This window comes from Equus caballus, chromosome 7, assembly GCF_041296265.1.
Source record: "Equus caballus isolate H_3958 breed thoroughbred chromosome 7, TB-T2T, whole genome shotgun sequence".
NCBI classification, from domain to species: Eukaryota; Metazoa; Chordata; class Mammalia; order Perissodactyla; family Equidae; genus Equus; species Equus caballus.
The window spans coordinates 63,072,355-63,093,858 of NC_091690.1; the positions used below are offsets into that span (position 1 = coordinate 63,072,355).

Consider the following 21,504-nt stretch of genomic DNA (forward strand, 5'->3'; position numbering starts at 1 on the left):
TGGGAGTCTAGGAAGATGATAGGGAAAGGAAGAGATGACATGGTACACTCATACCCTGCTGGTGGCAGTGTAAATTTTTATAACCATTTCAGAATATGGTAGGTGAAAGTAGCCATAAAAATGTCTAAGCCCCAGTGACCCAGGAATATCATTTCTGGAAATTTATCTTTAGGAATAATTTAACATAAGAAGAGAGTTGTAAGAATAAAACTGTCCATATAGCAATGTTTATTACAACATTATCTATAATAGTAAAAAATTAGAAACCTCTAGGGGAGTGACTAAGTAAATTATGATGCATCAAATGAGGATTTTATTAGGAATAATGAAGATTAGATCAGGGAAATGTATTTGTTATGTAATGTTAAGTGAAAAATAAAAATGATATACACACTTTAGTTAGACTGTGAAGTAATACGTATATTGAGTAAGCCTAAAAAAGGAATGCAAAAAAATGGAGATGTTTTGTGGCATAATAGGATTAAAAAGGCAATGTTTTTTTTAAAAACTAATTTGTTTAAAAATAAAATCCATTTGTTGATAGAATAAATGTTGATGGAATGCCTACCATTTCCTAAGTACTGTTTTAGATACAATGAATACGTCAGTGAACAAAACAGGCAAAAAAGTTGAAAATTTATACCTGGTGTTGTCAGAGTACTTTGCAAATTTTTCAAAGTACTATTATATCCAAATTAGCATTTGAATTTTCAATTAAAATTTTTAAAATTATGCAATATTAAGTACATACAGAGAAACGTGGAAAACAACACAATATTCATCGATGTACTTAGGACACAGAGCTAACCCATGTTAATACTTTTTGTTGTTGTTGTTGTTAGGAAGATTGGCCCTAAGCTAACATCTGTGCCAATCTTCCTCCACTTTATATGGGATGCTGCCACAGCATTGCTTGATGAGTGGTGCTAGGTCTGTGCCTGGGATTTGAACCTGTGAACCCTGGGTCTCCAAAGCAGAGTGGGGGAACTTAACCACTAAGCCACCTGGCAGGCCCCATGTTAATATTTTTGATTTCCTTTCCAACCCCACTTCTAGGAAACAAAACAACCACAGAAAAAGCTGAATCCTCTCATCCCTTTCACTTTCTTTCTTACCCAAAGATAATCTAGTCTTAATGTAGTTATATATCATGTCTATCCATTTTTATTTTTTCTACATACATTTATGACCATAAACAAAATGTGATATTATTTTGTATGTTTTAAAACTTTACGTAAATGTGGCATTTATCCTTATGGGATAATTTCTATTTCATTCATTTTTACTGCTACATATTATTGCAATGAATGACTGAACAGTTTATTTATCCCTGTGCTGATTGTTTTCAATTCTTGCTATGACAAACAATTCTTCAATGAACATTCTTATGTACATCTTCTTGTGAAATTGTTCCAGAATTTCTAGATTTTATACATAAAAGTGAAATTACCAGCTGGTGGATGTGTGCATCTTCAACTTTAAAGCATGTTGCCTAGGTACCTTCCCAAGTGGTTGTAATAATTGACACTCCTAGCAGCAGTGTATGTTTCCCCACATCCTTACCAATACTTAAACAATTTTTCCTGTCTGATACATGTGACATGATATCCTCCTTTTTGTTTTAATCGTTTAATCTGTCTTGGGCTTGGGACAAAATAAAGATAGAGTCTGCTCCTGAGTCTAGTATGAGTTGTTGGTGAAGGAGCCTTTTCCTAGGCAGACAGAAGGCCTCGTCCTGGTAGCCACTAATAAACAGTGGAGAGCACTTTGAAAGAGGATTATTATTGACAGTAATTTCAGTAGAGGCTCATGCCATGCTAATTTAAGGTATATGGGCATCCTAATATGTGCCTAATGAGGTTATGGTTATTAAATGCAATGTCAGGCATCTGATTCATAACAGGAGCTTAGTTAGTGTCGCTTCCTTTGCTTTTCCAATTAAAAAAGCGCTCAGGGTAATACGCTAAATAGCTTTCTCATGTTCTTAGGTCAGTGGTCTCCAACTTTGGCATGCATCAGAACCACCTGGAGGGTTTGTTAAGGCACAAGCTGCTGATTCAGTAGATCCCGTGTGAAGCCTGAGAGTTTGCATTTCTTACAAGTCCTCATGTGATGTTGCTCTTGCTGCTGGTCAGGGAACCATACTTTGCGAACTACTATTCCATAGGTATCAGCAAAAATTTTATGTCACTAGAACATGGGGTGGGAGGATGAATGTTGTCAGGGTACACTGATCATTCCACTGATCAATTCACTGATATTCCTCTCTATTTAATATTGAGACTCCTCTGAATGCCCCTAAGCTTTATTTAGGTGACAATTCATTTAGCAGTGGGACAGTGTTCTACCTTCCTTCTTTACTCAGCGTATTTGTGTGATGATTCATGAAATCACAAAAGGATTAAACTTTTTTGCTTCTTTCTGCCTGTCTAACTCTGATTACAAATGAGCTAAAATAAGCAGGTCAAGATTTAGGGCAGTTTTCACTGATAGGGAGCTGCTTGCACGGGGAGCCATCTAGAGGAATGGGCAGGGGTTGCAAGGTATTCTTATTTTAATTTAAGATCATCCACCTTGCTCTCTTTTCCACCATTTTACCTTCTCATCAATGTCTTCAAACTCAGATATTCAGTGATCTGCTTTCTTTGAACCCTTATCTAGAATTATTCTCCGCTTAAATTCAGGAACTAAAAAACTGTGCGAAAGTGAAGACGAAATTCTGCCCACTTAAGCAGGTGCAAATTTTAGACCATTTCTTCCTATGTTTTCTATTTAAAATTTTTTTATTCATAATAATATATTTGCAATATATGTTCACATATGTAGAAAATATATTCGTAAGCATATACTTGCTAGGAAGTATTTTTTTATGGACGTTAGGTACACGTTATTCATTTGGGAGTTCTGTATAGGGCGCATTTCAAGTAAAACATTACAGGTTTGTAACACAAAAATAAAGTCAGTGTTATGGCATGATATCAGGTGTTGTCAGAAATAGAAGATAGAAAAGATTTCTAACATTGCAAAAAGCACTGCACAAAGATAGAGTTTTGTATACTTTGCCCATAAAATCTTTGAGGGCAAAGGCTGTCTTTCTTATTTTCTCCAGTTTTATTGAGATACAGTTGACACATAACATTGTATTAGTTTAAGGTGTGCAACATGATATGCATATATTGCAAAATGATCAAGATAATATGTGTGTGTATATATATATATATATATATATATGTCTCACTACTTCTTTATCCATTCATCCTTCAATGAACACTTAGTTTGTTTCCATGTCTTGGCTATTTTAATAATGCTGCAATGAACATGGGGGTGCAGATATCTTTTCAAGATAGTGATTTCACTTCCTTTGGATATGTACCCAGAAGTGGGATTGCTGAATCATGTGGTAGTTTTATTTTTAATTCTTTAAATCTCCATACTGTTTTCCATAGAGGCTGCATCAATTTGTATTCCCACCAACAGTGGACAAGGGTTCCCTTTTCTCCATACCCTTGCCAACTCTTGCTATTTTTTGTCTTTTTGACAATGCCATTCTAACAGGTGTGAGGTGATATTTCATTGTGGTTTCAATTTGCTTTGTGCTTCTTATTTTTGAATGACCTCAAATAAAGATAATCCCTCATATAGACCAAGTGTTAAATAAATGAATGAAAAATAATGGTAAGGAGTGTTAGAGTAGTACAATGAAAAGACCAAGGCTTTGCAGTCCATCAGATATTATTTTAAATCCTAATTTTACTTTCTGGATGTCCTTGGACAAATTTCTTCATCTTTCTGAATACTATTTTTCTGGTTTGTTAGACAAAGACTGGATTCTATTCCCTGTCTGAGATCTTTGTGGTAAAATTTAAATGAAACACAGTGACTGGCACTCAAATAATATTGGTTCCCCCCCACTCCAACCCTGCTTGTTTCCTGACAAAAAATATAATAAAGTTATTGGTAAATCTATGGCTAATATGACCTGTCTTTTCAGACTCCCTTTTACAATTATTAATTACCGATTCCCTTACAGGAGTCCTGTAAAGATCATCCATATTTTACAGAAATAATGAGAAAACTGAGCTGAAAGATACTGAGTAACTGCCTTAGGGTAAGTCAGTGGAGCAAAAACCGAGAGTTGGATTTCCGAGTTCAGAGTTCCTGCTCCCCCTTGTCTTCTTTCTTCTCAGGCTGTGCAGCCAAACTGTAATTCTTGATTCTGTTTTAGCAGCAAAGATGACTTGGGGGCCTAGAGAAATTTAAGGTCTTTTGAGTTTTTGTTATTCAATTTTATATTTTTCCCATGTAAATGGGAGAAGAGGTGACCAGACATCAGTGTAGATCATTCTTTACTATGACTTACATAATCACCTTATTATCATATATATATTCACTGATTAGATAGCATTAACAATGTATTCAATGTAATAGCCTTTGAAACAGATGGCTGCTTCCCAGATTTTAGTGCTGAAAAACTGAATGTACCAGGACAAATCATTACATATTAATAATAGCAGCAGTAATAAATATAGCATTTATTGTAGAACTCTAAGGTATAGGTTATTGAGCTAAGCTCTTTATATGCATTGTATAAATTGCTCCCCAATTATATATCCCTCTGAAGAAAATGTTATTTTCCTCGTTTTATACGTGAGGAGCCAGAGCCTTCGAAAGTTTAAATAAGTTACCTAAATTTGCACCTGTCAAAAAGCCAACTCAGAAGGAGTAGAATGTAGCCTGGCCACTTCCAGAGGTGAAGCTCTAAACACTAACCTTATAAATATTTATTGAGTGTCATCTATAGGTCAGACCCTGAGGATAGAGGAATTACTGAAACGAAAAGACCCTGCCCTCTGGGAGTTGAAATCTGTCTCTAAATACAGAATAAATAGCCCAGAGTGAATATAAGACAAAATTTCCTGAATAACGTTCCACAGAACAAGGATGTCTTTAGAGGTTTTGTTTTTGTTTTTAAAATGGAAAAGCAATCCAAACTCTAATAAGTTTAGGAAACTTTGCCTCCTAAATCCCTGTCTTACAGATGTACATTACATATTATTGGATTAAAGTCAATAAAAATCATGCTATTTAAAAATCAGCATTTTCCAAACTTATTTGATGGACAAACTTTCTTTTCCAATTTATTTCTGTTAATACCCTCAGGACACCAGTATTCTCTGGAATATAGTTTAAGAAGTGCTGGGCTAGAGAAATTCTTTAATATTTAAACCTTTTATTTTCTTCTGAGAAAAGACTATAATCCTTGGTATTCGTGTTTTTCTAGCACTCCAAACTCATACAGTGTATATTAGAGCAGCTCAACAATGAGTTTATAGTCTCTATTTATTCCTCCAAAAAATATTTGTTATGCATCTTATGATTAACAGGCCTCCATGCTCATTCCTAACACTTGCCTCTGTTCCCATCATAGCTATCTTTTTTGAAAGTGCCACTCTCTTCCTTACTTCACCATCCATTTTTTCCATGATATGCTCGTTTCTGCCTTGTGCCTGCCAGGTCCAGCTATGTGGTAGGGGCAAAATGGAAGAAGTTGTGAAGGTTTACAAGATTATCCAACAGGCAAAGAAAATTGCAAGGAATTTCTAAAATGGGGAACAAGAATAGGGAAGAGAAGAACTGTTTACCTTGAAGGTTGTCTGTAAACAAATAGCAGAAAAGGCAAAAGTTTATCCAGGTGGGAAAAGATCTATCTTAGGGGACAGGGGTTGGGAAGTGGGCTGTGGTGAGCAGTTAACCTTTTTCTTTGTTTAGCTTTATGGAGTTCTCAGAATAGATTTGGAGTTCAAACTTTTAGTTTGGAAAAACTAAGAGGAATGATTTGTTTTCCTTATCATATCTGATCAAACATTATCTGTCAGTCTGTTATTTTCAGAGTAAAAACTGCTATTTGCAATGGTTACTTAATTATATTAGAAATATTTCCACCATCCTCTATAAAAGCCTCCCTGAAATTATAGATTTTGGAAATATCTAATACTATTTATTTCCAGACAAATGTGTTTATTATTTTCTGCAAAAAGATGTGTCCCTCAAGCTGTGTGTATTCTACTTTATAAAGAATGTAAAATGCTAAATCAGCACCTGGTAAGGGCTGAAGTAAAAGTTTGCGCCTTTCCCATTATACCCTACATGACAGATAAATAAATTTATTTATTACATAAGCCTATGCAAGTTGTTGTAGAGAAGTCCATAGCCATGGGAAGCCCGGAAAAGCCACTCGACTTCAGGAAGAACCTGAAGTTTGTTCTATGTAAAAAGCAATTATTTTTATTGCCTTTAAGGTGGACTTTAACTCAGGAGATCACAACGTTTGCTGCTTCTGGACCTGAACCAATCTTCCACTATCTTAGTTTGATTTCATAACAACCCACTAAGGTAAAAATAATTAGTCCTGTGTTAAAGGTGAGAAAAGTAAGTCTCAGAGAAGCTAAATAACCTACTAAGGAGGTGATACTCTCCATATGTAAACCCGGTGTGATTTAAGTCACTTTCTTATAGGATGTGTGTAAATACCTAGAGCAGCGCCTGGCATGTGGTAAGGGTGAGAAACATTCTACTGAAGGAAAGCTCAGACTTTGAACTGGTGTTGGCTTTCTGCTGCCTGGGCCCACTGACATTAGCTCAGTAAAGCCCGGTAGCTTCAACTTGCTGGGAAAGAGAAAGGGTGGGGGCAGGGGGCACTCTGTGGCATAGAGGAAAATCAATCACAATGTCTTTCATTTTTTTTTTCCTTTAGATTCACTAAACACAGAAGGCTTTCAATTATCTTCTCTGGGAATGTGAGTTCAATGAGAGCAAGTTTATAGTATCCTTCTATAGTACATTTTGAAAAATAAGATTTTTGATCATTAAAAAGCATAGTTCAGCATTCCAATTAAGTAAAATATATGCCTTATTTTCACCATACAGTTCTTGTGCTTCATCTTAGGTGATATTCCCTAGCACAGATGCGGCTTTGGAATACAGACAGTAAAAGCTGGTGGAAGCTGCTGAAGGAAGTTGCTATTAGCAGTTTAATCACTTTAGTTAAATGCTGTAGATATAATCCAAAGTTGGGGGAAATTGCTTTCTGTAGTGCGGGACTTAGCAGTTTTGTAAGCTTAAGAAATTTTCTCTCAGCAGAGTATTTGGATTACAATCTTAGGTCTGTAAATAACATAAATAATACAGTCAAGTACAGTGATTCATAAGTAGAATCAGTATATATCATTGATTTCACAATGTATGATTACTTATTTATGTTGCTTTTCAGGCCTAAGAATTGTTGCATTATCTAGTGAGAATAAAAAGTTGTTTAGTGTCATTATGTTCACTTTTCTGCTGTATTTTGCTATAATCATTGGCCACCATCCTCTACCCTGCCTCGCTTTGACTGTGGATTTCCATTTCATGCTGTAGTTAAGTTCATAACCATTTTTAAGAACAGTAATGCCACTCCTAGCCTTCTGGAAGAACCAGGTTTTTGTTTGTTCTACTACAAAAACCTTCAACCAGGCTTTTGTTTGTTCTTTTTATTACCTGTAAAATGAACTTTAACCCAGAAGACTAAAAAGATTTGCTGTTTCAGAATCTAAATCAATCTTACAGAACCTAAGTATCACAATTAGTTCAGCGCATGGTATTAGACTGGTGCTGACCAGAGGTTTAAGTTTCTGATACAAACAAACTCATTTCATTTGACTTCTCCCTCTGAGTTGTCCCTGGAGTTCTTGTTTTTAATAAAGTTCCTAACTGTGAGCTTAAAACAGGCAAACAAGAAAAAAGAAAGAAAGAAAGGAGAAAGGAAGAATCCAGAATTCCTCTTTATGCATGGGATAGCAAATTCATGGTGTGTTGTCGTTACTTCTCCTGAGCCTATGGCAGATATTGTTCAACCACAGCACTTTTTTCCAACGATCCTTGGAAATTTTGAAAAGTACCTGGCATTTAAGAGGTACTTAATGAATTGTTGAATGAGCTTATGCTCTGTTTCCTGAACTTAATTGCAAGCTCTCTGAGAGCAAGAAGTCACTATGTGTGCTTCATTAGGTGCAGCACATCCAATGAAACTGCACTTTAAAACAGTTAAGCTGTTTTTTTCCCTTAGAACAAACTTAATTGCATTTGTGTTTGTCTTCCATTTAGACATTGGAAGGGGCTGGATTATGAAATGAGGTAAAGGCAGCTAGAAATGCAGAGTATAGACCTTTATTAGGCAGTGTTGAGTTAGTAGAACAGTAAACTGTCAAAGACCCAAAGCAGCGGCAGGAAGAAGGGTCATTTTTTACTCTCTTTTTATATTTTTCACTGTGAAGTGGGGAGAGCACAGGCTTTTGAGTCAGTTTAAATTCGTGACTTTTTTTACTTACTGTGTGATCTTGAATGAGATTTTTAAATTGTTAAATACACCCTTACACATTTTTTAAAGATTAAAAGTAGAAATGGTCATCATCTCAGTTTTTTTGTTTTTTGAGGAAGATCAGTCCTGAGCTAACTGCTGCCAATCCTCCTCTTTTTTTGCTGAGGAAGACTGGCCCTAAGCTAACATCCGTGCCCATTTTCCTCTACTTTATATGTGGGACGCCTACCACAGCATGGCGTGCCAGGCGGTGCCATGTCCACACCCAGGATCTGAACTGGCAAACCCTGGGCCACCCAGAAGTGGAACGTGCAAACTTAACCGCTGTGCCACCGGGCCGGCCCCTCAGTTTATTTTTGAGGAAAATCAAATGATGTGTCATAGGTAACACATTCCTGTCAGTTTTTCACTATTCACTGAAGACGTTGGAGGAGGGGATGAATAGATAAGCAGCAGCTATTTGAAATAGATAACATATAAATAACATAAAATAGAAAAACACCTATGCCCCAAACTTGTCTCATCTCTGGCTTATCATTTTTAAATGATCTAAAATGCCTCTATGTCTCCTTGTTCTGTCAGTCTCTACAGATTTGAAAGCAAATATGGACATCTGTGTTGCTTTGGTATTCAGAAACATCAGAATTCTGCATCTGTGCAACTCCTGGAAATGCATTCTCAAAGAAAGAAAGTTTCCTTAGGAGATATGTTACTTCATTGCCCCTTTTTGGTTCTTTGAAATGTACTATGAAATACTTCCTTTTTCAATATTGGGGAGGGGAGAGGACAGGGGAAGGGGAGGGAGGGAAGGGAGAGACAGAGAGAAAAAAAAAGAGAGAAACTGCTTCCTTTGATTAATGATGTGATTTTCAAGAGCTCAAGGGCTCTTAAATTTTTCAGTTTTTGAGGTTGGGAAATGCTGAAAGTTTTATTCATAACTATATTGCTATTTGTTGCAAATGTTCTTGTATTTCATTAAGAGAGCTAATTTTTGAAGTAAAGCCAGGCTAAATATTGTTTTATAATTTGAAAAGCAAAGTTGTTCTAAGGGAAAGTTCAGTTGGTTTTCTCCAAAATCTAGATATGAGCTAATTAATACGTTTACTTATTACCAGGTTCCTCTCATTTTTGCGATTACACAGGCTGTGGTCAGAGCACCCCAGCATTGGAATCATACCAGCTTCATCCTCCTGACCCAGCTTAATGCTACAAGTATGAAAAGTGAAGCCAAGTACTTTGCATATTGGAGTCACTTGGGACTTGTGTGGGAAGGCTTTTGTTTTGCCTGATTTCACAAGGTGACGAGAGTTCACTTCTCAGATGGAAGATAAACTTAGATAAATTAACCGAATACCGTTTTCCGCTGTTTCCCACCTCAATCTCAACCCTTTTCCTTTTAGATTGGCTTCTGCCTGTTCCTTTGAGTTCCTCCATCTGCCAAACAAAAAGTAGACGAGATCTGCTTTTAAAATTTTATTTAGGCAGGGTGGGAATGCTGTACCCTTGAAAAGGAGAGCCCCTGCATTTTCGCTCCATGAAGAAGATATGATCCATTTCACAGAGTAGTTAAGCTTCACTCCTGCTTGCCTCCTCTTACCAGGGCAGGGAATGGTGCTATTAATGAAAGGAAGCAGTGGTCGAGAGCTCTGGAGAGAGACAGACCTGGATTTAAATGCAGCTTCTACCACTTCCTAGCCATGTGACAGTGGACTTTCCCTCTCTGAGTCCCAGTGCACTCATCTGTAAAATGGAGATGATAAGGAGGAATAAGGAATATATTTTATATATATATATTTAGTAAGCATAATACCTGACACATAAAAAAGTACTCAATACATGATGGTAATTAACGTTTGATATTTGCACATTATATATAATGTCATGTTTTTCACTGATACTTTCTATGTGATTAGCAGTTACTCAACTTAATTACAAGCTTCTGTCATGCAACATTGATGAGTTAGCCTCAAATCTTTTCTTTGGACTTATATCATAAATTAAAGAAACATACATTCTGATTCCTTTTTTTTTTGGTGAGAGATTGGCCTTGAGCTAACATCTGTTGCCAATCTTCCTCTTTTTTTCTTGAGGAAGATTATCTCTGAGCTAACATCTGTGCCAATCTTTCTCTATTTTGTATGTGGGATGCTGCCACAGTGTGGCATGATGAGTGGTGTGTAGGTCCACACCCAGGATCTGAACCTGCAAACCCCAGGCTGCTGAAGTGGAACACGTGAACTTAACCACTACACAACCGAGCTGGCCCCTACATTGTGATTCTTAATGTAGACCTGAATTATGATATCCTATTCTATTTATTTGTAAATATATGTTTCAAGTTTTAGTAAAGAAAATGTGATCACTTTTGACATAAGTAATAATGACATACAATATTTTATATACCTTTTGAATTAACTAGCACTTATTGAGAGCCTTTTCTGTGGTAAGTACATGACGTGTGATTCCTCTTCATCCTCAACAACTCTTTGAAAGGAAGGATCATTATTAACTTTTGGACTGGAGAGGAAACTAGGGTTCAGAGGGGTTTAATAATGACCAAGGTCAACTAGTCCTAAGTAGCTAAAACAGGATTAAAACAGAGGCCTGTTTAGCAGCTAAACTCATGGTCTTTCCACTAGCCATGCTGCCTCTCTGAATCTAAGAATAATGTAAAAGCGACTTTACAACTCATGATTGTTTCCATCAGCACAGACAGGGTTATCCCAAATTGTAATGGTTTATAACAGCAAGATATATTTCTCATTTATGTTACATGTCCATTATGGGTCATTGTTCTTGGACCCAGGCTGATGGAACAGCCCCTATATTACAATATGAATGTCTTAAGGCAGAGAGAAAAATAGAAAAGATGAGACTGAAACTATATGATAAGTCTTAAAGCTTCTAGTCAGAAGTGACAGATGTCACTTCTACTCACGTTCTATTGATCAAAACAAATCACATGGCCCAGCCCATTGTGAGTGGGGCGGGGAGGTGTATTCCCCATGCAGGAAGGGCAGCGAGTATTTAGGAATAGTAATAAACCTATGATAATATTGTATGTGATTTATGTATTTTCCTTGTCTAATTTTTTTTTTACCCAGGCATATATAAAAATGTGTTTGTATTCTCTGAAGCACATACCACTGATGGTGGTAGGAGGTAGGTAGGAGGGCTCAGTAGAAGAGACAATCAGCTGGAGATTCACCATTGATTTGGCGTATCTAATGCACTGTGGTATTATTGGGAATTGATACTAAGGCATTTGTGTTGGCAGCATCAGTACATGGGGACTGCCCTACTATTTGCCCAGAGCATGTTTCCACTGCTGTAAATCATCTTTTCAGCACACCAATACATAGCAGTTTGATAAATGATTATTTTGCATTTTTACAGTAGCCAATGGAGCTGAAATTGTGGTTCTGAGATGATGTACTGAGCTAGAATTGCATTTTCATTTTCAAACAGGCTAATGGTATGGAGGTGATTTTATTGTGTTTTAGCTTTGGCATCTCACCCTCTTTATTCCTCCTCACTGCTTCCATCATAGGAGAACTCCTTTGGCTTCATTGGCAGATTAAATATGAGAAAATCAATAACAGGAAGATAAGTGTAGGAGTTAACTAGAGAGTAAAATCAGAGAAAAATCTTTGATGTGATTTTTCTACAAGTGCTCTTTTCTTCTACTGCTATTTCTCCCTTTAAAATAGAAAATTCAGTTCATTTCTTTCCACTGTCTCATCAACTCTTCTGGTACTGGTCTTCAACACCTCAAACCTTAAACACAGTAAAAGCCTCCCAGCTTGTCTCCCTGTCCCTAGCAGCTTCCTCCATCCTTAGTCATGAATGATATCAGAAATGACTGGATTGTTTTGAGAACTAAAATTACAGAATACCTCACAGAGCAGAAAGATATAAAATCTTTGCAGCTCCAATGAGAGCCCCATCCCCATCTGTCTTACCTGATGACTTCCATCTCTCATGTCCCTGCTCATCCAGTGCTTTTGGACCTACCCTCATCTTCAGCTTTCTATCCTAACATGGCAAATGGACGTTCAATTTTGCAAACTTCCCCAACCTCCATGTCAAAACTTGTCTATTAGTCTTTTTTTTCTTCATCTCAGTTTTAAACTCTGAAGTATTTAAGGTATATAAGAGCATAAGCGTGGCATATATCTGGATTATGAAGAGTAATAGTGAAATAAATACCTGTGAACCCACCAATGAAAACAAAGGAAATTGGTCTCAGTCTTTGCTTTCAATTTCTGTCAAAGTCTCTAAGTTTGTTTTCTGGCCTGACCCTTTTTTGACCATTTGCATTCAGTTCCAGCCTGGATTGTCATCCCTCCAGTCCCCCTGTCAGCTTCCCTGGTCCCACAGCTTTCCCTTGGTCTCTTGTCTTGGCATGCCACTCTTCCTCAACCCCAAGATGAGGATCACATCTACTATATACAGACTACTCCTTGAGCGATTCTGCTTTGATCAGTCAATACTACATTCCTATGTTCAAAACCTAGCATTGTTTCTCTACTATTGAGTCAAATCTGAACACTCTTTCTAGATTTTAAACCCCTGCATGAAATCACATTTGAAATCCATCTGACATACATAAAAATTATTAGTTTTTCTTAGCTGCTTACTTAGCTGGCTTTCAGTCAAGGTAAATTCCAATTCCTTCCTCTTTATAATTTTAGCCACCTTACCATCTAGCTCATCTTTTTTCCTGCTAACTCTATCATGCCCCCTCTAACATGGTGTGGTAGGAGGAGCAGAGACTTTAACATAAGGAAAATTTAGCTTTGAATCTTGACCCCATCACTCACTAGCTATGTAACTTTAGTCAATTTATTTATCACTCATCATTTATATGATCACTCCCATCTTCCTCATCTGTCAATGGGATTATTAATACTCTGTGGAATTACTGACAGATTAAGCATATAGTTTCTCTAAAAGATGCAAAATATTGTATATAGTCAATAAATTGAGTTTTGTTAATATTCTTCCATCCAGTCTTTCCCTGTTCTACAGAAAAGCCTCGTTAGAAAGTCTTTCTATTTCCATTCTTCATTGAATATTCAGACTTGAACTTTATCATATAGAAAAGGGGAAATATTGAAGGGTTTCGAAGAGGGAACTGGAAATACAAGACTTTCTTTTGGAAAGGTCACTCTGACTGCTACCTGAAGACAGGACCAGAGGAAATTGAGACTGGAGGCAGCTGCATCTCTCTCTCTGATGAGAGAACATGGCACCTTAAAACCATGGCAGTGACAGTGGCAAAGTGCCTCTGCAATCCATTTCTCTACCATGCTATGCCAGCTGAATAAAGCACTATCTCTGGGCCCCTCCCTGGGGCCCAAAATAGCACTGGACTAACTAACTCAAGATAAATGTTAAAGGTAATAAAGGCAAAGAGGTCACAGCTTGGGAGAAATAGTATTTCTCAAACTGAAGGGTTAAGAATAATTTCAAGAGGAAATTGCAATTATTTGTTGCAAGATAGCAGCACAGAACTGCAAGCCATATGATAGGAATGAGTTTGTATTTTTTGCCTCCGAGGGTCTCCTTGTCCCTGTCCTCTCCTTTAACAAGTCTATAGATGCAGAATGACTTCTAGAAGTCAAATATTTGAGCATGTTAGTGAAAGTGAAAATAGAATGCATGCTGAGGACCAAAAATTTTTTTAAAACCCACAAAACACAAAAACACAAAAGCTAAACACTGAGGATGTGTGCTATACATCAAATCATTAAATGTTTTCCTGGTTGAAGGGATGATAAGCTAAGAGATGAGGGAAGGGATGGAGCATATCTCAGGCAAGGCAGGGTAACAAAGCAGCATTTAGAGGGAATTAAAGAAGGGAAAGAAAACATTCTGTGACTGACTGATGACGAAAGTGAACAGGTGAGGCAGGGTATATGTCTATGAAAAAGACAGTAATTGGAACACTTTATGAACCAACACAATTTTGCATCCTGCTGGTTTATAATGTGATTTGAAATAATAAGGATGCTGAACAGAAGTTGCTGAAATCACCTGCTAATCCAAACAGACTAAACTGTGAGGATATCTTTGGATGAGATGGTTGCCCTCAGTAATTATAGGAGCTGAAATGAGTCTGACAGGCAGAAGAGAAATAGCAATATAAACAGCAGCAGGAGTCAATGAACACACCTTTATCACAGTTTACTGCATTCCTGGATTTAATTGCTTTCGTTTTTTTGGTGGCTTTTTAAATAGCCTATTTCTCAGAGATGGTGACTCTTTCAGAAGAAACAGTTTAGTTGAAAAGGGTTGCATCAGGTCAAGAGCTCTATGGGAAAGGTCCAATGTCCTTACAGTTTCCAGAAGCCTCCCAAGAGTGTGTTTAGTTTGTCAGCTCAGGTCTTAGGAATTGGAAGGGGCAGTACATTCTGTCTATGTTCACTTCCTCATTGTACAAATATGAATACAATAAGGGGATCTTGTCACAGGACTTTCACTGCGTGAATATCAAGTTGGGATTCAAACTCAGGTCTCCTGCCTCTTGGACCTGAAGTCCAGTGAACTGTGTGCTACATCACACTGTCCCTTTGTGGACATTCAAAGACCATACAACACTGTGCTTAGAGCTTGAGCACATGATGCCCCACCAAAGATTGTTTCTTATTGGAGACTGTCTCTCAGGAGATTAAACTGTGATGAATAAGTGATTAAGTAAGTTAATTTATAGGCTTTAAAGAGTATTTCTCACACCCACGTTGATTTTTTCTTACAGTTCTAAAGGTTCCAAATGTCATGAGCCCACAATCAAGGTCACTTTAGGTAGAAGCATCGTGTCTGGTGGAGAACAAATGCCTGAATCCCTATAATATGGGAGGTGTGGTTGAGGGGGAGGCTGCCTGCTGACAAGAGAGCCCTTGTATGCTGCCACACATGCACAGTGGGCGTCTGGTAATTGTTAGCTCTGCATGTGGCAACACTTAAGTCTCAGCCACACAGTTTAGTCCACGACCGTATACAGCCTTTTGTGATCTTCAGAACGTGGCCATTGGGCAACTCTGTAGCACCTTTGTCAAGTAGTGTAATTTCTCTGAGTCTCATTTTTTCCATAAAAATGGGAACAATATGACCAAGTTTGCATAGTTGTCACAAAGATCATATGAAAACTTAGGTGAAGGTACCCACTGTGATACCATATCACTTGGTAGTGGTGGAAAAGCATTAATTTTCTTTCTTTTAATTTTTATAGAAGCAAGCCTTTTCAAGAATAGAGTATACAACACCTCCAACATCGCTCACTAAATTACGGCCCACAAATCATCCCCGATAAGGAGATTCCTTTTCCCTTCCTTATAAATCCCATAGTACTTCCTGTTTAGAATCAAACATTTTACAGTTACTGAGAAATTTTTTTGTTGTTAGTTATCTGTTCATAATTTTAATATTGTTTCCTCTTCTATGGAAGTCAGTGACTGTTTCTCAAATCTTCTGAATCCTCATAGCACCTATCATAGAGTGAAGACCTTGGTAGGTCCTCATTAAATGTTTATAAGCTGCTTGAATTTGTGAAGATGTGAGCTGAAGATAAGAGCACAGCTTGAAGTCAGTGTTTCTTTTGGTAGGTGGCAGTTCTGCCTGCAGGGGTTTTGGCTGTTAGGATTGCTAGGATTTTAGATTTGCTGTGGGTGAGAGGGTCACAGAACAGGAGCTGAGTTTTGGGCAAGAAGGAAATAGTGCTGTTGAAACCCACAATACCTGCTTGGGATCTTTGTCACTCACTTAGATGCCTTTCACAATTCCTGAAACATAGTAATTACTCAATCAGTACTTTTGTAATAAATCAGCAGAGCCATGTTACCTATGTTGTTTATATTAAAATTGTAGGTTTGTATGGTTCATTGATCCATTCAGCAAATATCATTGAGTACCTACTGTGCACTAGGCATTGTTCTAAGGGCTTTTGTTCTAAAGCAGTGAACAAAATAGACAAAAATCCCAGACATAATGGAGCTTACTTTACATCCAAGTAAAAAAAAAAATAAGGAATGTATTTTGTTCTGCCAAGTGTTGATGTGTGTTATGGAGAGAACAGAGTATGTTAGAGGACTAGGAAGTATGTGTGTGTGTGTGAGAGAGAGAGAAAGAGAGAGAGGGTGGAGGGTGCAATTTTAAGTAGGATGGTTCAAGAAGGCCTCTTGAGAAGGTGACATTTGAGTAAATACCTTCAGGAGGTGAGAGACTAAGCCATGTAATACCTGGAAGAAGGCAGAAGGAAAAGCAAATGAAAAGGCTTAGAGGCAAAAGTGTGTCTGGCATTTTCAAGGAGCAAACAGGCCAGTCTGGTGTGGCTAGAGTGGAGTATGAATATAATAGGAGATGAACTCTAATCTGATAATTCCTAGTAGCTCATCTTAAGGACTTGATGACATTCTTCAGTGAATTCCTAAGAATTGGGTGAAAATTTGCAAGCTTTACACAGTAATCTCAGATACTACAATGCTATCATTCATTAATTCATTTATTCCTTCTTTCATCAATTCATTATTCAACAAATATTTATTGAGCACTCTTAATTAAAGCTTACGTTTATTGAACACTGCTATATGCTAAGAAAAATGTTTTATGTGCATTTTGAAATAACCTTCATACAACCTAATAAAGTAGCTCCTTTTTAATTGCCGTTTTCAGATGAGGAGACTGATGCATCAAAAGTATTTTTAAAATGTGATGTCTATCTTCAAAGGGCTCATTGTCTTGCAGGGGAACTGAGGTAACTAGACACTTAGTGTGTGAAATAGTTTATAAGTGCTATGGCTCAACTAAGCTGGAGGAATTTAGACAAAAGGACAGATACCAGTTCCCTTCACCCGTTTTTTTCCTTGAAAATATAATTGTGGTATTTCTGTATTTCTTTTATGCTCTTTGTGTTTCTGAAAAGTCCAGGCATGTGTCAAGGTTTCCGGTGCCAGTCCTCTTTCCACCAAAAAATGTCACGTAGTTTACAAGCACTCCCATCTTAACATCTTAGCCACACAGAGTTCCTGGAAAACCGGAATATGAACCTGCCATTTCAGCTTGACAGTTTCTTTAAACTTCACAGGGCTCATCTTCTAAAATTAAATGGAGATCAAGGTCCCTAATGTTTCAGAAGAGACTTTTAGGGAGAGTGTAAATTTTTGGAAAACAACTAAATGGACTTTAATAATTGAGTTTGGTGCTTCATTGCATTTAAAGCACTTTCACAATACCTATCTAATTAATTATTTATACTCTTTTCCCATTAATCTGCTTTAAAAAAGAAACTTGCCACTCCTTCCTATCGTTTACTAATCATATCAATCACCTTCTATAGATAATAAATGTCTTGATTTCAACATTTACAAAATGCTGTCTCAACACCACTGGGAGTTGGAGGAGGAGCTAGTGAGTTTAATTAACTAATAAATAATTGAAAGCACTTTGCCACATAAAGTGTTTTGGACATTCTAAGAAGAGACTGGATCTGGCTCCTGCACAGAGTTGAACTGCAGCGATGCACTTGCTGCCTATGGGCTACATCTTATGGAAGGCAATAGACATTATTCTCCAAAATGATTCTTTCTCTCATAATTTTGCTTTGATAAAATATTGATTGTGTTATCAGTATGTAGTACATCTCACCCAAAACACCCAGTTACATTGGCAATGAATTTGCTTTATGGGACATTTTGAATTTTTCATCAAATAGTCACCCATTCAACATAGATGATCACAACCAACCTGTTTGTGTAACATTCTGCAGGTTCCTGTTCAGCCTTTCTTGTTTGAGAAGCAAAAGAGAAGTTACCAACATTTTCCGTCCTACAGTATGCATGCCCCAAGTCAGATAAACTGCTTAGGCCTTTATAGTCAATGTAACAAATCATTCACCGTGCTTTTTATCTCATGTTTCTAACTCTTTGCAATGCTCGAGGGATTATTATTTTCAGTGACAAAGAATGTTTCAGATTGGAAAAGAATGCCACAAAACAATGACTATCACTTGAGCTAAAGCTTTTTAAAAAAAATTTGTGTGAACCATAGGTTGGCAAAGTATAGCCATGGTCTGAATCTGGCCTACCACCTATTTTTGTACAACTCATTTTTTATATGATTTTTAAATAGCTGAAAAAGAATCAAGAAAATAACAATATTTTGTGAAACATGAAAATGATATAACATTCAAAAATCAGTGCCCATAAATTAAGTTTTATTGGGAAGACGTCATGTCCGTCCTTTTATGTATTGTCTATGGCATCTTCCACCCTATGATAAAAAAGTTGAGTGGTACGACAGGGACCACAGGATCTGCAAAGCCTGAAATATTTACTACCTGCACTTGATAGAAAAAGTTTGCTGGCCCCTGTTATAGACTATCATTAGAGTTCTATATATGGATGGGTCATGAGCTTGTAGTAAGTAGAATTGCCTCTCTCTGGAGAAAAAATAGTTGTTCATCCATCTTCTCTGGATCATCGAGGAAAGGGTTAGAAAGTCCAGTTTGGAATATGAAGGAGAAGATTATGAAGAGCATTTTCCATGAGAACAGGGAATCTGTACTGTGTCCTTCAAGCAATAGACAGCCAACTGAGATTCTGAAAGGGTCAAGGCATGGTATCTGTGCACTTGAGAAAAACTCTCCGGTAGAGATGTAGAAGATGGACTGGAGGGGAAAGAAACTAGAAAGGGAGACTCGTTGTGAGGCTATAACTCTGTTCCCATTGAGAGGTAAGGTCATTGTGAACTAAGGCTGTTATGAGGAGGCTATCAAAAAGGATTAAATTGTGTTGCTTCTTGTCTTTCTATTAAAATCAGCTTGAACCCTGCTAATGGTCCTAAACATATCAGATTTTTGTCTTGAGGAAAGGGAAGTGATAAGGAGGCAGAGAGGAGTCCTGGTATTTTGAGTGTTTGGTAGAATAGTTTTAATTGCAGTTATATTTAATTTTTGTTCTGAACCACATGTGTAACATTCTGTGGATCCTGGTGCTTTTTTTTAAAAGATTTTTATTTTTTTCCTTTTTCTCCCAAAAGCCCCCCAGCACATAGCTGTATATTCTTCGTTGTGGGTCCTTCCAGCTGTGGCATGTGGGATGCCGCCTCAGCGTGGTTTGATGAGCACTGCCATGTCCGTGCTCAGGATTCGAACCAACGAAACACTGGGCCACCTGCAGCAGAGTGTGCGAACTTAACCACTCGGCCACAGGGCCAGCCCGGATCCTTGTGCTTTTAATTTCATGATGGGCAGTGGCCCTACACCCAGTATCAGGGACTACTGTGCTCTGGCAACCCTGGTTCTGACTTTTCTGAGAATACTCCCTCTTGGGAGGAACCCCAGAGGCCACTCTTGTAGCAGATTTATAAATCTCCAAGGAAGACTATGCAGGCTCTGGTCCAGAGGGGACCCCAGATGTGTCAGGGCTTGAGAGTGGGGAGACTCTATGCCACATAGCAGTGGTGCTGCAGCTCTGTTCCGGTTTCCTCCTATAGTCATGGGCACACCCTATGTGATTACTTGTGAAGTATGGAATTCAGCAGCTGCCACTTTTAGTTCCTAGGCTGCAAAGCCATTTGGTTTAATCTGGACATGAGCTGTCACCATTTCTAACTTCACCCAAGAGACTGCAACTTGGCTATCCAAGGTTTCCTATTAAACTGAAGTCTGTTCCTTGGCGGGACAATGGGTAATTTAGATGGCTTGCCTTATCTGGGATGTGAGGAGTGGATCTGGGGATTACAGCAGTCTTGGATTGCTGCGAGAGATTTTTATAGGATTATCACTAGTGTCTAAGAGATCATGACAGTGTTAGCGATATAGGCACGAAAAGTCACTTTTTCAGTAGATGGACTGTTTGAGTGATGTTAGATATCTCGAATACTCACCTGTGACATTTGATTCTGAAGAGGGCTGCATGATGGCATTTTTCTTCTTAGCATCTCTGAAGAAAAACCAGTATTGACATGCACTGGAAGCCCGGCAGTCTTCTGAGAGCTAGGTGAGATGGCTCCTTCTGTGAGATGACTACTTTGCCTGGATTTGTCACAGGAAGGAGAAACAGTCTCATATAATAGAAAAATCACAGACTTCGGAGTCAGGTTAAAATATCACACACTTTCTATTTATGATACTTCCAGCAAGTTACCCTTTTAGAGCTTTGTTTCTCTCATCTGTATAACCTTTTGTTTTGAGAATCAAGTGAAATCACATGTATGTGTGCAAGTGTGTGTGTGCAAGCCTGTGTGTGTGCATGCACACACAAAGCACCTGGCTGAATGCCTGGTGAGTAATGGGCTCTCAATATATGTGTTAGTTTCTGATCATCTTTGAGAGAGATGGTTGATCTCAGTGATGATGAAAATGGACTTCCTGGAGAGCATGGACATGGCAGCGTCTTCATATCTGAAAAGGAGACATTGTGGCTTAAACAAAAAGTCTTGGATTTAAAGGAAAAAAGTCTCAGCTTGATTTGTTAGTCTGCCACTCAAAATGAGAATTTGGGCAAATCATTTCCCTCTATAATTCTCGGGTCCCATATCTATAAAATGTAATAAAGTTTTTGTAGAGATTGACCCAATTTTTGTGGGCCCAAACTTCTATAATTTGACAGGGAGAACTTTAAGAAAATGAACACAAATTATAATTGAATATTAGATATAGGGCTTTGGAAGGGGCTAATGCAAGTGAGGGACCTTCGTTAGCTTTATGGTAAATCTGCCTCTGAGTTTCTGGTACACAAGTATATTTGTATAATATATCTATTATAATGAATATTTATTGGATATATTGGTGAAAAAACAAATAGTAATTTGTTAATATGACGAGCCTGAGCTTTAGAAATAATAAATGGAAAAGTAATGGGAAGGAGAAGTAAATAACTCATTGAGTGTTTTGATTTCCCAAAAAACCTAAAAATTTCTTCTAGCCTTATGCAGGGCACATCAATTTCAAAACAGTAAGCCTTCAATGAGTATGTAGGCACTAAGTACTGTACTAGGCATAGGGGAAACAGAGTATTACTTGAATGCGTAATAAATAGAGACAGAATTTCCTGGAGGCAGAATGCCCGTCAGTCACTGTCCTCCACATGGAGGTTTTGGATTCTGCAATGTGTCTTGAGGTGGTTCTCCTGTCTCATAGAGAAGTA

The 21,504-nt window shown here is 37.7% G+C and overlaps 1 protein-coding gene and 1 long non-coding RNA gene across 27 annotated transcripts in view; both read left to right on the forward strand.

Moving 5' to 3' along the window:
* DLG2 (discs large MAGUK scaffold protein 2) overlaps positions 1-21,504 on the forward strand; it is a 1,837,299-nt gene that overhangs the window by 647,963 nt on the left and 1,167,832 nt on the right. The window lies entirely within an intron of this gene.
* On the forward strand, positions 6,295-6,892 carry LOC138925175 (uncharacterized). The gene is made up of 2 exons (XR_011441030.1): positions 6,295-6,393; positions 6,755-6,892. It is a non-coding gene; the product is annotated as an uncharacterized lncRNA (long non-coding RNA).